This window comes from Physeter macrocephalus, chromosome 7, assembly GCF_002837175.3.
Source record: "Physeter macrocephalus isolate SW-GA chromosome 7, ASM283717v5, whole genome shotgun sequence".
Classification (NCBI taxonomy): Eukaryota; Metazoa; Chordata; class Mammalia; order Artiodactyla; family Physeteridae; genus Physeter; species Physeter macrocephalus.
In genome coordinates, this window is record NC_041220.1 from 27223287 (window position 1) to 27238161 (window position 14875).

At 37.6% G+C, this 14875-nt stretch overlaps 1 protein-coding gene across 1 annotated transcript in view; it reads right to left on the reverse strand.

Annotated features, from left to right (window-relative positions):
* ANAPC10 (anaphase promoting complex subunit 10) overlaps nt 1-14875 on the reverse strand; it is a 75816-nt gene that overhangs the window by 10051 nt on the left and 50890 nt on the right. The gene's annotated exons all lie outside the window — the stretch shown is intronic.

Here is a 14875-nt window from a genome sequence, read left to right on the forward strand (position 1 = left end):
CTAGTTATCTTTATCCCACTCCAATCTAAATTTTGTCCACACACTGAATCCAATCTTGTCAAAGTCACCAGTGACCCCCCCACACCTTGCCAAATCAGTTGTCTCTCAGAAGAATTCTTTGATATATTTTATTATTAAATTCTAGATTTCACCTAACTATATGCTTGACCATGATTTATTTATATTTTAAATTTTAAGGCTTTTAAAGCTTTACGTAACATCATCATTTAAATATTGTTTTGTACACAAAATATATAACATGGTTTATTAAACACAGCAAGAGAATTTGTAAGTGCCAGAGAAAATAACTGGTAATTCAGTAAAGATAGATAAATTTAAGGTTTAATAAAGTTAAGACTTATTAAAACTCAGCTAAAAAGGGTACTTGAAATTATGTGCTTAAAAATACATCTACCTGGGCTTCCCTGGTGGCGCAGTGGTTGAGAATCCGCCTGCCGATGCAGGGGACACGGGTTTGTGCCCCGGTCCGGGAAGATCCCACATGCCGCGGAGCGGCTGGGCCCGTGAGCCATGGCCGCTGGGCCTGCGCGTCCGGAGCCTGTGCTCCGCAACAGGAGAAGCCACAACAGTGAGAGGCCCGCGTACCGCAAAACACACACACACACACAAACACAAAAATACATCTACCTGAGTGAGCTTGGAAGTGGATCTTCCCCAGTTGAGCCTGTGATGAGACTGCAGCCCTGGACAACAGCTTGATTGCAACCTTGTAAGGTCCTGAGCAGAGGATGCAGCTAAGCTATGCCTAGACCCTTGACTCACAGAAACTGTGAGATAATAAATACGTGTTGTGTCAGGCCACTAGGTTTGTGGTAATTTTCTTACACAGAAATAGAAAACATTAGTTTTTTTTATTTGCAAGGGTAGCAAATAAATAATATTGAAAATTTTATATAAGACTGGTGAAAATTCTGCATTAAAAACACTGCTTTACAGGTGTTTATAACTAACCCAAACAGCTATAATAAGCTGAGCCAATTCTTAGTGTTAGTTTGAAATAAATATTTCTTCAACATTTCATTTCACTTCATTTCATTACTGGACCATGATCTTGTTTGGTCAATTTAATTAGTTACTTATAAAACGTGTGTTTTAGGGGCAGCCTACATAGTAGGTATTCCACCTAGTGGCAGGACAAGCCATGTAATGGCCCACAACATCAGCACTGCTGCCAGCCCAAAGCCCACCAAGTCACTTCTGAATAGGAGCTACTACCTTTCCTCAACATTCCTACCTTGATATCAGCTGCTATCAGTGAAAACTGTATATAAATACAATCCATTAGAGTTTCTCTATGAAGCGATCTCTCCGCCTGGCTCCAGGATCTTCTGCTTCCTATCAGCAACCTCTAAGTCACAACTCTACTCTGGCTTTGATTTATTTAAGGGTATCCTCTAAGGATATATATCCTCTAAGGATATATATAAGCATTAACTCCACCATAAACAAAGCTTACCTTAAAAAAAAAAGTCATTTGTTAATAAAAATAACATCAAATATTAAATACAAAGCTGTTCACATGTCCCTTCCTATTGTTAATCACATATCCCTGGAAAATAAATGGAATAAAGAACAATGACTTGAAAGTTGCTTCAAGAAAGTTGCCCTCTGCTCTCCACTCTCACTACCTTCTGCTCTTTCATTAACCATAGTTGTGACTTGATGAAATTCTATAGAACCTCAATGTGAGAACTGTTACCACAAGAAACAGCAGATCCTGGCATTTTAACCATCCTTTCACTTAGGAAGGAACAGAACCAGTTAACAGCAATCATGACCTACTTGTAGCAAAAGAAAGTCTAATATGATCCAAAAGAAACTTCAGAAGTTCCAAATGTGTTAAAAGTAAGGATACCACAAAGGCAGCTTAACAAGAAAGACAGAATCCAACTCAAAGAGCTCACTATGGAAAGCAAGCTCTTTTACCCTACTGAAGAAGAGACCACCTCAGAAGGTCACTTTGAGGTCAAAATCAGTCACTCTATTACAGAGGGTCAAGATATTAATTCTGGACTTGTAAGTCTGAAAAAGTTTCTATGTAGAGAAATTTTCTCCAGAAAGAGTTCCTGGAGAGTTAAGATTACATAGTTTAACTGGTCTTAAAGTTACCTGTTTTAAAAAAAAGAGAGACATAACAAAAAGACAAGACCTAGAGAGAGTGTTCTAATCTACATGAACAATTCTGAATTACACTTGAAGTCAATGTCAATTAAAAACAATAATTTTATCAAAAGCCCAAAATGGTAAAGAAATGTTAAGAAGAAATTGCAGAAAATCTTTGGAGGACAACAACAACAAGTTAACCAGACTTAACTATCATTAAAAAGAAAAACAGATAAGATAAATACATGCTAGGGATGTAATGTACAACATGACAACCATAGCTAACACTGCTGTATGATACCTAGGAAAGTTGTTAATAGAGTAGGTCTAAGAGTTCTCATCACAAGGAGAATCTTTTTTTCTTCTTTTCACCATCTATCAATACATGAGATGATAGATGTTAACTAAACCTATGGTGGTAATCATTTCACAATATAAGTAAATCAAACCATCAAGCTGTACACCTTAAACTTATACAGTGATGTGTGTCAATTATTTCTCAATAAAACTGGAAAAAATAATAATGTCCCTTTAAGACAAAGAAAAGAAAAATAGCTAATATAAACAAATACATGCACACATAATAAAATTATGATTCAGTTTTGTAAAAAGAGGGATAAAAGACTTATCTAAGTAATGAATAATTAAGAAATGATAGCAATAGATAAAAATATGCAGTGCAGTGAAAAAGACATAAGACCAGATGACAAAAGAAGACCAAGATTTGAATTTCGTGTCTACGCTTGAGTTTAAGCAAATTACTTCTCTTTGGTAAACATTTACTTCTCCATCTATCAGGCTAAATCATGAAATCGTCATTTTTGTAGATCATAAACAAGATTAGGATAAATTTTATTCCCATATAATTTTTATGCTTTCTTCATAAGAATGTTGTAAGGTAATAAGATAATATAAATTTAATTACTGCTAAATCCACAAGGTCCTTTTCACTTCAAACTTTCTTACCCTTTCTATATAATTTGATGCACCCTCTTTATTGAAATGTTCTCTTCTTGTGGCCTCTGTGATTTCACCTTCTTCTGATATTCCTCCTACCTTTCTCATCTCTTCTTTGTCTTTCAGGAGACTCCTCTCTCTCTTCCTTAAGTGTTGCATTCCTCACAGTTCCGACCTAAAACTAGTCTCACAATACAGAGTTTAATCTACACAACTGTCCGATACGATTGTATCCAGACCCCTGACTTCAGGCACCTTAAATGGCTATATGCTGATGATTCAAAATTTTATATTCTCTTTTTTAAGAGGTAACTTTTAAAGGTTCTAGAGCAAAGGATAACATTATCTACAGAAGGCAAGGCAAGGCAAGGTAGGAAGATTGCACGATAGAAGCCACACCAGAGAGGTCTGGACTTTAAGTATATCTCTTTTAAATCCAAGAGAATGAAGTAGTTTGAAGCAGACAGTGTTCCTACTGAGAATAACTATAGGTAAAATTTTTTAAATCATCACTTTAGAGTTATCAGAGAGCCACTAAAACAAAGAGGACTAGAGGATGCCAGGTTCTGGTGAGGAGAGAACCTCAGAGAGGTTGCTGGTCTTTCTGTACCCACTTTAACCCTGGGGCATCTGTTGATTCTAGGATGGGGTACGATGCTGCAAATCATGGTTTTGCCCAGATAGAGGGTTGCTTCTTGAAGTCAGAGAAACATGCAGAGCTATGACTAGTGGTCTTTCAGAAAAGATGTAATTAGAGACTTCAAGAGCTTTAAGCACATGGCCTATTTTCCCCTCAAAATATTTACCACATTGTGAAGTTATCTGGAATGGGAGGCTGAAGGGATAATCAAGGGGTCTCTCAGAAGAAGAGCGGAGCTTCTGGCAATCTCTCAGGGGTGAGGAAACAAGTCTGAGAGTCTAGAACTTGCCCAGTGAACACACCAGGCCCCTAAATGACAGCCTTGAGTGGCCATGACATAGGGGTATTACAGAACAGAGGGAGATGGAACCTTACCAAAGCTGCAGTACAGCCTCAAGTCAACTCAACTTGGAGGCTGAGAGGAGTAAAGCTTCTCAGCCCATCTGCCTAGCTCTGGAAAATCGAACTCTCTAGAAAAAGAAAACAGCATCTAGAATGGCACTGTCCTATAGAAAAAGTGTGTGGGTCACAAATGTGAGCCATATATGTAGTTTTAAATTTTCTAATAGCTACAATTTAAAAAGCACAAAGAGCACAAATTAATTTTATATTTAGAGTATCCAGAATATCACTTCAACATGTGATCAATATAAAAAGTTACTGAGCTATTTTACATGCTTTTTTTTTGTACCAAGTCTCCAAAATCCAGCATTTTACACTTATACCACATCTCAATTAAGATTAGCCAAAAGCCACATGCAGCTAGTGGATACTCTACTGAACAGCACAGATCTATAGTCTAGTCTAGCAATCAATCAAAAATTACTATTATTAACAGAGTTAAGAAATAAGAGGGAAAGATGAATAAATGAAATAATTTCATCTGAGAATTGGAATATACTTTTTAAATGGAAATGGTAGAGCTGAAAATATCTGCAATTAGAAATTTGTCAGATTGAACAGATCATATATATCAGAAGACAGAGTCAATAAATTCCTTGAAAAATATAATTTATCAAGGCTAACAAAAAGGAAAAATAGAAAATCTGAATAGAACTATATCTATTAAGGAAACTGCCTCATAATTTAAAAACCATCACAAAACTCCAGGTCCAGATGGCATTACCATTCAATTCTTCCAAATATTTAAAGAAATGATATCAATTCTGCACAAATGCTTAGAGAATAGAAAAGGGAGAGACATTTAAAAAATGTTTTTATGAGGCCAGAATACTTTGTTTCCAATAGTTGGAAAGTATATTATAAGAAAGAAAAATTACAGACTAATCTTTCTCATGAAACACAAATGAAAAAAATCTAGAACAAAATACTAGCAAATCAAATCAAACCAGGTGGAGTTTAGTCCAGGTATGCAAGGTTGGATTATCATTTAAAAATTAATCAATGTAATTGACTTTATTAATAGAAAAAAAGGAGAAAAATCATATGATCATCTTGTTAGACACAAAGAGGCATCTGACAAATTCAATACCCATTTATGATCTTAAAACTTTTAGCAAATAGGAACAGAATGCAATCTCCCTAATATGAAAAAGAGCATCTTTCAAACAACCTATAGTACTCATCATATACAATGGAGAAATATTGAAAACTTTCATAAAGAGATTATAAACAAGACAATCATCCACTATGACCCCTTCTATTTAACATTGTACTGGAGGTCTTAAACAGTACAATAATTCAAGGAAAATGGAAGGGAACAGAGGAGAGAAGGATAGAAGGAAAGAGAGAAGATGAACAAGGATTGGAAGGGAAGAAAAAATAACATTATTTGTAAATTATATGACTGCAGATCTAGAAAATACAAAAAGAATCTATAAACTATTAGAATTAATAAGAAAGGTTAATTAGCAAGGTCACTGGATATAAGGTCAACATAAAGTTATAACTGAAACAGTGTAGGATTAGTGCAAAGACAGACTAATGGACCAATGGAACAGATTAGAGTTCAGAAACAGACCCACACATTTACAGTCATCCGATTTTTGTCAAAGATGACATTGGTGCAGTAGGGAAAGGATGGTCTCTCCAAGCAATGCTGATGAATTGGATTTCCATTCGGGGGAAAAAATAATAATCTTGACTTCTTCACTTCTCCCCATAAACAAAGATCAGCTCCAGATGAATTTGGATTTAAATGTCAAAGGTAAAATAATAAAACTTCCAAAAGAAAATAAAATATCTTTGAAACTTTGGAGTAGATAAAATTTTCTTAAACAGGACACAAAAAGCACCAATCAACAAATACTGATTAACTATCTTAGAAGTAAGAACTTTTGTTCATCAAAAGATACCATTAAGAGAGTGGAAATAACAAGCCACTGGTTGGGAAAGGTATAGAAATGTATATATGTATAGAAAAGGACACCTATCTTGACTATTTAAGGAGCTACTACAAATCAAAGAGGTATATACCCAACAGAAATGCATACATATATTCAACAGTGTGTATACTAAAATACTCACAGGAACACTAGTTAGCCAAACCATCCAAATATATACCAACAGTCAAATGAATAAACTGGAATATATTCACAAAACATAATAGTCTATAGTAATGAAAATGAACAATCTACAACTACCCAAACATACGACTCTCACAAACATGGTGAGTAAAAGAAGCTAGACCCAAAAGAGCATATGCAAAATACGATGCCATCTCTTAAAGTGAAAAACTGAAAAATAAAAACAAAAACCAAACATTAAAAAAAAAAAACCCAGGTGAAAGTAATCTATATTGTTAGATATTAGAATAATGGTTAGCCTTGAGGGAGCATATGGAAGCATAAAGAAAGTTTCTGGATTTTTATTTGTTGCTGATTACATAGGTGTCTTTATTTTGTGAAAATTCAGTGAGCTGTTCCCTTATGATATGTCGACTTTTTGTATCCATGTAAAAATAAAAAGTTTTTAAAAAAAGGCCCAGACCTTTCTGCTCTGTCATGCTCTGTTGTGTCTGATGTCTGCAGCAGCTGCAAGCGTCATGTTCTCATACAACACATGTCCAAAAAGCCTTTCTCCTCTTTTAATTAAGGAGGAAAATATTTTCCAGAAGCTATCAGATTTCCCATTGGGCATTTCTGGATCACATGCCTCTGCGCTAACTGAAAGGGGAGTTGGAAATGGAGTATCAGGCATTTTCTCTTTTTACTGTGAAAAGCGGTCTCTGTGGGCAAGGAAGAGAGATGGAGGAACGTGGCACAGGTATTCAGCGATTATCTGCTGCCGAGGATTATTAGTGACCTCTCAACTAGTCTTGCCATGGCCACTTCCGTCTTCCTCTAATCTAAGCTCAGATTAGCAGCAGAGTCATTGGACAAAAATATTAACTTGAAAAACCTTTCGTTAGTTTCTCATTATAGTAAAAATAAATCCATGATCCTTAACACGGTTGACAATGCCCTGCGTGATCTAGTCTCTGCTTACCTCTTCAGCCTCATGTTGAGTGTTCCTTGACCTACATTTTAGCCATATAACCTGCAGTAAGGCAAAAGCAAATTTACACTGTGCAAGAAACTGACTCTGAAAATATTCCAAAGATCAAGAGATGGCAAAGAAACATTAATTGTATGTCATTTAAAATGGGTCAAGCATCTTAGATATGCTCCAGTTTAGTGAATTATTTTTATATTTGTAAATATAAGAATAATAAAAGAACTTTTGGTTTGTCACATGAGATCCTGGACCCCCTAACTAATTTTTCTTTAAGTCTGAAGTTCAGTAACTACCTAATCTTTTACCAAGATTTTGTTTGTTTCATTTTCAGAAAGCTAGCACTCATGGTTAATGAGGACAAGTGTTCTCAACTCCTTTCCCTCCACTTTCGAATCCCCCCACCCTATCCCTTAAATGCTAATTGTAGATTCCAATTAGGTTTACACCTTTTTTCAAATCTCTCTTGACACTAGAAAACACACAAGTACATAAACACATACAAAGTACTTTTACCCTCAATCTTTCCAAGCAATATATTAAAATGCCATCACACTACAGCTTGAATCCAGTAGTCAAATCTGTTCATCACTCAACTGTACACTTACTATGTACTGGATACTGGAAACCATGACAGGTGTAGTAAGAGAAAATGATCAATTTATTGGAAACTAATGTATTTTATGTTCAGGAAATATATCTAATCATCCATCAATTCTTATGCACATACCATTTTGACAAATGTAATTTACAAACGCTTTGAAAAATAGTTTAGGAAGTAATGGATTCCCAAAACCCAACGAAAATGACAGCTGAAGAATCTGAAAAATGTATAAATCCACAAATGCAAAGGGAATAGGAGAGGTTAAGAAGAAGCAAGGTGCATTGTACCCTAATATCTCTGAAACTGAAAGCACCAGGTAGTTCTGAAGGTAGGGGTGCCAAGGTTAGGTTAAAAATGAACAAATAAGCAAACAATAAAACTAGCTGAAGTCCATATAAGGAATAGTTTGATGCCAAGATTCTCACCAGCTCCCAGTTTAAGTAGGCAGGTGACCATCCCTTCCCTACTCCTACAGAAAACTACAAGTTTATACTATCAGTACAAGTTAAAGAAGGGAGGCTCTAGATTCAGGTAAAGCAAGACTAGATGGCAGTACCTTATTTTTTTTTTTTAAAGTGAGTGAACATCTACATACTTAACAGTGAACCTCCTCAGCTCCCTTCACCTTGCTCAGCTATAAGGATGCTGATTCCCAGGCAGATCACCCTGAAGCTCCTTCCACATCCCACCTCCTATCCCCTGCCCCATGCCTCCAAGGCCAGAGAATGAATTACTGTTTTCTGGAAAAAATCATACTATAAGGAAAAGGGAAAAGCTGAAAAAGAAAAAGTCCAGGGGACACACAGTTTTTGGGGGCTGGAGCCCACTGTGCCCCCGTTTGCCTGGCAAAGCAATAAAGCTATTCTTTTCTACTTCACCCAATGTCTCCAAGATTTGTGTCGGCACCAGTGCACAGAGGCCAAACTTTCAGCATCAGGATCATTATAAGACTGAGGCAGGAGGGAGGGGGGAAAAGAGGAGTTGTTATTCAATGGGTATAGAGTTTCAGTGTTCCAAGATGAAAAAGTTCTAGAGTTCTGTTGCAAAACAAATGTACACATAGTTAACACTACTGTACACTTAAAAATAGTTAAGATGGTAAATTTTATGTTGTGTGTTTTTCACATAATAAAAAAAAGGGAGTGGGGAGACAGGAGTGTTAAGAGAAGGCAATGTGACAACACAGGCAGAGGTTGGAGTGATGTGGGGTTAGAAGCCAGGGAATACGGGCAGCCTCTCTAAGTTACAAAGGGCAAGGAATGGATTCTCTCCTAAAGCCTCCAAAAGAAACAAAGCCCGCCTACATCTTAATTTTAGCCTTGAAGACTCATTTTGGACTTCTGACCTCCAGAATATAAGATAATAAATTTGTATTGGGAGCTATCAAAAAGCAAAACTGTAGCTCAGGGCAAATTTTTATGACACACATCAGCTTTTTTTTTTTTTTTAATTTTATTGGAGTATAGTTGATTTACAATGCTTGTGTTAGTTTCAGGTGTATAGTATAGTGATTCAGTTATTCATATACATATATTCATTTTTTTCAGACTCTATTCCCATATAGGTTATTACAGAATACTGAGTAGAACTCCCTGTGCTATGCAGTAGGTCCTTGTTCGTTTATCTATTTTATATATAGTACTGTGTGTATGTTAATCCTAAACTCCTAATTTGGTCAGCTTTTAACTCCAGAAGAATACTGAGTGGTGAAAGATCAGAAAAGCTCTGAAGGTACAGTTAGGGTTGCCAGGTAAAACAAAACATCCAATTAAATTTGAATTTCAGACAAATATCAGATACGTTTCTAGTGTAATCGTGTCCCATGCCACATTGGCAGTATGTTTATTTGCTAAATCTGGCAACCCTGGTGATAGGAGACTTTTGTTTTTACTGCTCTCCTGCTCTATAAGGATTTGAGGGTGAGGGTTTAGCTGTGAGGTGCTCAGACTAAATTGCTCTTCACATGAAAGAGAGAGATATGGATGCCCAGGGTAAAGCTGGGAAGATTAGTGCTAGCTAGGTGAGGGCAGGAAGACAAGCCACTTGGCAGAGGTTTGAGGGGCTTGAGAGAAAGGACACAAGGAAGGGACATGTATGAAATGTTATGGACATTTTCCTGAAGTGTAAAATCCTCCTCCTTTTCCTCTACAAATGCATCAGTAAAATCTACATTGTTCACAATGCATGGGGGTAGGGGTAAGTAGTTCCTTCTAGAGTGAATTATTTCTTTTTTTATTGAAATCTAGTTAATGTACGATGTGTTAATTTCTGCTGTACAGCAAAGTGACTCAGAAATATATATATACATACATTTTTAATTATACAAAGTTAAATGAATTGCTTGGAATATGAGAAAACAAGAGAAAAAAATGAGAAAATCAGTGGCTCAATGCAGAAGTATCACAGCTAACAAATGTAAATTCAGAAACAGACAACAGAGAAAATAGAGGAAAATATAAAGGAATATAAGAGCACCTCCCAGAACTAAAGGACAGGTGTTTCCACATTGATGGAACCACTGCACACTCAGTAAAATGAAGGAAACACACACACACACACACACACACACACACACACACCCCCCATGGCATAGCCATCATAAAATTTCTGAACATCAAAGGTACAGAGATTTTAAAAGCCTCTGCAGAATAAAATAGGTCACATGCAAAGCATCAGTAATCAAAAGTGGCATTGTATTTCTCAATATTTACACAGAAAACTATGAGGCAATGGAGAATGTGCTTAAAATTCTGATGAAAAATTATTTCCAAACAAGAATTCCATACCCAGCCAAATCATCCCTCGAGGGTGAGATTAAAATAAAGGTTTCAGTCATGCAAGGTTTCAACATTTTTACCTTCCATGTGGAGGATGCATTTCACCAAAAGAGGAAGTAAATCAAGAAAGATGAAGACATGGGATCCAGGGAAAAAGGAATCTACCAAAGAAGAAAGTGAAGGAAATTCCCAAGATGATGTTGAAGGGATGTCTTAAGAAGATGGCTGTTAGTCCAAGTCCTCCGAAGAGACACCAAGACATGAACAGATATACAAGAAATTTATTAAAGGAAACATCTGTGAAAGAAAACGGGGAGGGAGCCAGGGGAGGCTGGAAGAGCTGTCAGACACCATGCAGGTCTGGGCCCAGGAGAAGGAGACGGGAAGGAAGCGGGGGGTGTATGTGTTAGACTGCAGTGCAGTTCTAGGGAAAGTTTGGCAAGGCTGTCAAGAAGTCCTTAAGCCACGGCTGCCTGACAGAAGACTCCAGAGTCCCCAGGAATGAGCCTCTGCTAATACCCCTGCTGTGCTCACTCACTGGCTGGGGGCACAGACGTGGTGATGGATACCAGAAAGCAGCAGCTGGGGCCATCAGTCAGTTACTCCCTGCGGTCAGAGATCTGAGAGGAACATTCTCAAGGCCACCTGTGGTGGCTCTGTAACGTGCCAACTAGGCTAACCTAAACTACATTTCCCAGAATTCCCTTCCTGGCATGTTTCTGGTTAGGTGAGACAGAAGAGATATTTGCATGCGAGATTTCGAAGGCAGATGTGAAGCAGCAGCCATTCTGTGCTTTGATGTAGGTGATTCCCCAAGTTTTGTAGATCCCCAAACTAGTGATCACACAAGTTGTCACTATCTGCTGGCACACCCCACTGTCATGGGGCAGCAGCCAGGCCTACAATTGCTCCACCTTCCCCTGGGTCCTCCTGCAGCTTCTCTGACTCCCAGGCCAGGTATGTGTCTGCTCCATGGCAAAGGGTATTAGCTCTTTCTGCAGGACGCTGGCATCACAAGGTGGGAGGCAGTGAGAACTGACGTGGATCCCAGTTCCTCAAATTGGTGATCCTGGGTTCCAGCTTGCCCTTGCCCTTCACCGCTACACATCCATCTTCACTTTTGACTCCTTGCCCCGTGGGTGTCAAGCTCCGGCATCAGATGTGAAAACAACCAGCCTTATAGAATTTATTTAACCAACTCCTACTCGTGTAACGCAAAATCCTTGAAACAAATCTCTTACTATATACCAGTCCCCCCCCGACCCCACACACACACTAGTGCTCTGCTTCCCCGAATGAACTTCCACTGACACACGGACACAGTAGCTGGGCTGAAGGTCCAGGAGGAATGTTTCCATGAAAAAAATGTGAAACCAAAAGAGTATGTATGTTTCCAGAGGTTTTTGATGGATTCCTCAGAGAATTTAGGGATATATCAGTAACTGATAACATTTTTTAAATTCAGGAAAAAATGAGGCAATCATTAATTCCAGGAAAACAAAATTATGCCTGAAAAGGAAATTTAAAGCATGACTCAGGTATAAAAACAATACATGGTGATGACAGTGAAAACATGTAAAATGATTTAGCAAGTAGCATGAAAAACTATACTAGGAAGATGAAGAGAAGTACACAAGAGAAGAAACAGGATTATAGGGCTAAATCCTGATATTTCATAGTAAGACATCATTAGATCATGTCTTTATGGATATGTGCACACATGCTATGTAGAACTGCACATAACTACTATAGCTATCCATGAACATATGTCATGGAGAAATATGAAAGTGAATACCAAAAAGAACCCCCCAAATGGCTAAAATAACTAAGAATTAGAGAACTGCTCCCGAGGAACAGGATGGGGGTGTGGAACAGAGAGAGAAGTGCTGTTGCGGTCCTTTCAGACTTTCAACCTATGTACATACTTTACTGTAACAAAAATACACTTAAACTTAAAAAATCAAACTGAAAAGTTACACTGAAAAAAAGTTAAAGTTAGTTAGTAGAACTGAAAATTAAAGAATAAGACTCATCAAGTTGGAAAAAAAAAATAAGGAGGAGGAAGGGAGAAATCTGATGATACCAAGTCTAAACCATTTAGAGTTCAAAAATAGGCACTAATCTATTGCTTAGGGATGCATGCAAAGGTGGTAAAACTCTTTTTTAAAAAACTAAGAAAATTATCATAAAAGGTTAGGAGTGGTTACCTTTAAAAGGTACGGAAAGGCCTGTGATAGGGAAGGGAGGAGGTATACTCCCAGCTCTGGGATGCTCATAAAGTTCAATTTCTTACATTAGACAGGTTATATACACACATAAACTATATGTGTGCTTTATGGACTTCGGGGAGGAGACAGCACTAAGCACCCAACAGAAACACTTGCAGTACTCCTCCTGCCACATATGAGGCTTAGCTTTTTCCCAGTATTTGAGCTTCCAAGTAAATTATGATTTGCTATTAAATGAGCTCTAAAATCAACAAATGCATATTTCACTTACACTTTACATTCATTTATCTTTTATCCTAGAACAAAAATGAGAAACAGAATTTGTATGCACAGTAGATATGATAAAACCTTATGTAAACACTTACAAATTTAGACTTTTCACATACATGAGTAATTTTTAAGGTACAGCAAATTTAAAACGTATACTGTCATCCTATCACCATAAATCTTAATAGTAAATAAACTCACAACAAGGAAAGGTTAAAGATAGCCTTTAAGTATACATGGCAGAATTACATCTAAGGAGAAGGCTGTTTGATGGCCTACTGCTGGATTATAAAACACTGGAAAAGAGATGGTGGAATCAGCAATTTAAGATACCAAAGAATCACTATTAAATACTTTTTATGTAAATCATTTAACCACTAAGTGAATAATGGCTTATTTAAAAAATCCAGTTGAAGCAGAAGGATACATGGAGACCCAATTACCTTTTAAAAAATAGTTCAGAGAAATACAAATACAGTATGTTCTCATGTGGAATGTAAAAATGCCACACTCATTGAAACAAGGAGTTACAATGGTAACAGCCAGGGGCTGGGGGTGAAGGAACTGGGGAGATGTTGGCTAAAAGGAACAAACTTCCAGCTATAAAATGAATAACTGCTGGGAAGCTAGTCCAGCAGTGACTAGAATTAACAATACTGTATTATATACTTAAAAGTTGTTAGCAGACTAGATCTTAAATGTTATTACCACACACACAAAATGGTAATTATGTGAGGGTATAGAGGTGTCAACTAACTTTATCGTGGTAATCATTTCACTGTATATATGTGTGTGTGTGTATCAAATCATCACACTGTACACTTAAACTTACATATATGTCAATACTATCTCAATAAAGCAGGAAATAAATAATAAATAAGTATATAAATAGATAAAAAAGATGTTTTAGTATCTCAATGAAGCCTTCAAAAAGTCTTTTCACAATCAAGCTGCCTTCAGAAGGACTGTTAAAAAGCTAACTAAAGCAAGACCTATAAGAAGCAGGTGATAAACTCAATAAATACATTTTTTTTTTCTTTTTTTTGCGGTACGCGGGCCTCTCACCGCCGTGGCCTCTCCCGTTGCAGGCTCCGGACGTGCAGGCTCAGCGGCCATGGCTCACCGGCCCAGCCGCTCCGCGGCATGTGGGATCCTCCCGGACCGGGGCACGAACCCGGGTCCCCTGCATCGGCAGGCGGACTCTCAACCACTGCGCCACCAGGGAAGCCCAACAAATACTTTTTCATCAAGAGACATGTAAAGACTTTTATTGCAAGGATATCACAATTCTATGGAGGTAATGACTAAAAAGTAGAATTCTGAATGCAATATAATCCTAAATACACTTTAAGGAGATATGAAGCTCTGAAAGGGACTGGAAAGCAAGGGAATTATTTAGGGAATTCTTTAGGAGTGGATGAAAGAGACATCCATTAATTAAGGCTGACTCCATTCAAGTTTTCTGGCTTTGCGACTTTTCCTCTTCTATGAGATAATAACAGTTAACAGCAAATAACATGTTTGGAGCGCTTACTCTTTGCCAGGCATTGTTTTAAGAATTTTACAGGTACTGAGTCATTCCAGCCTTGCAATAGCCCTATGAGTTCACTATTTTCATCTTCCTTTTATACACAAGAAATCTGAGGCCCAGAGAAACTAACTTTCCAAGGTTCAGAGTTAAGTGGCAGAACGGGAACTCAAACCCCAGCAGAGGACTCCAAACCTCACGCTCCTGTATCTTTATCAACCCAAAGATATAAATGGGGCTTCCCTGGTGGCGCAGTGGTTGAGAGTCCGCCTGCCGATGCAGGGGACACGGGTTCGT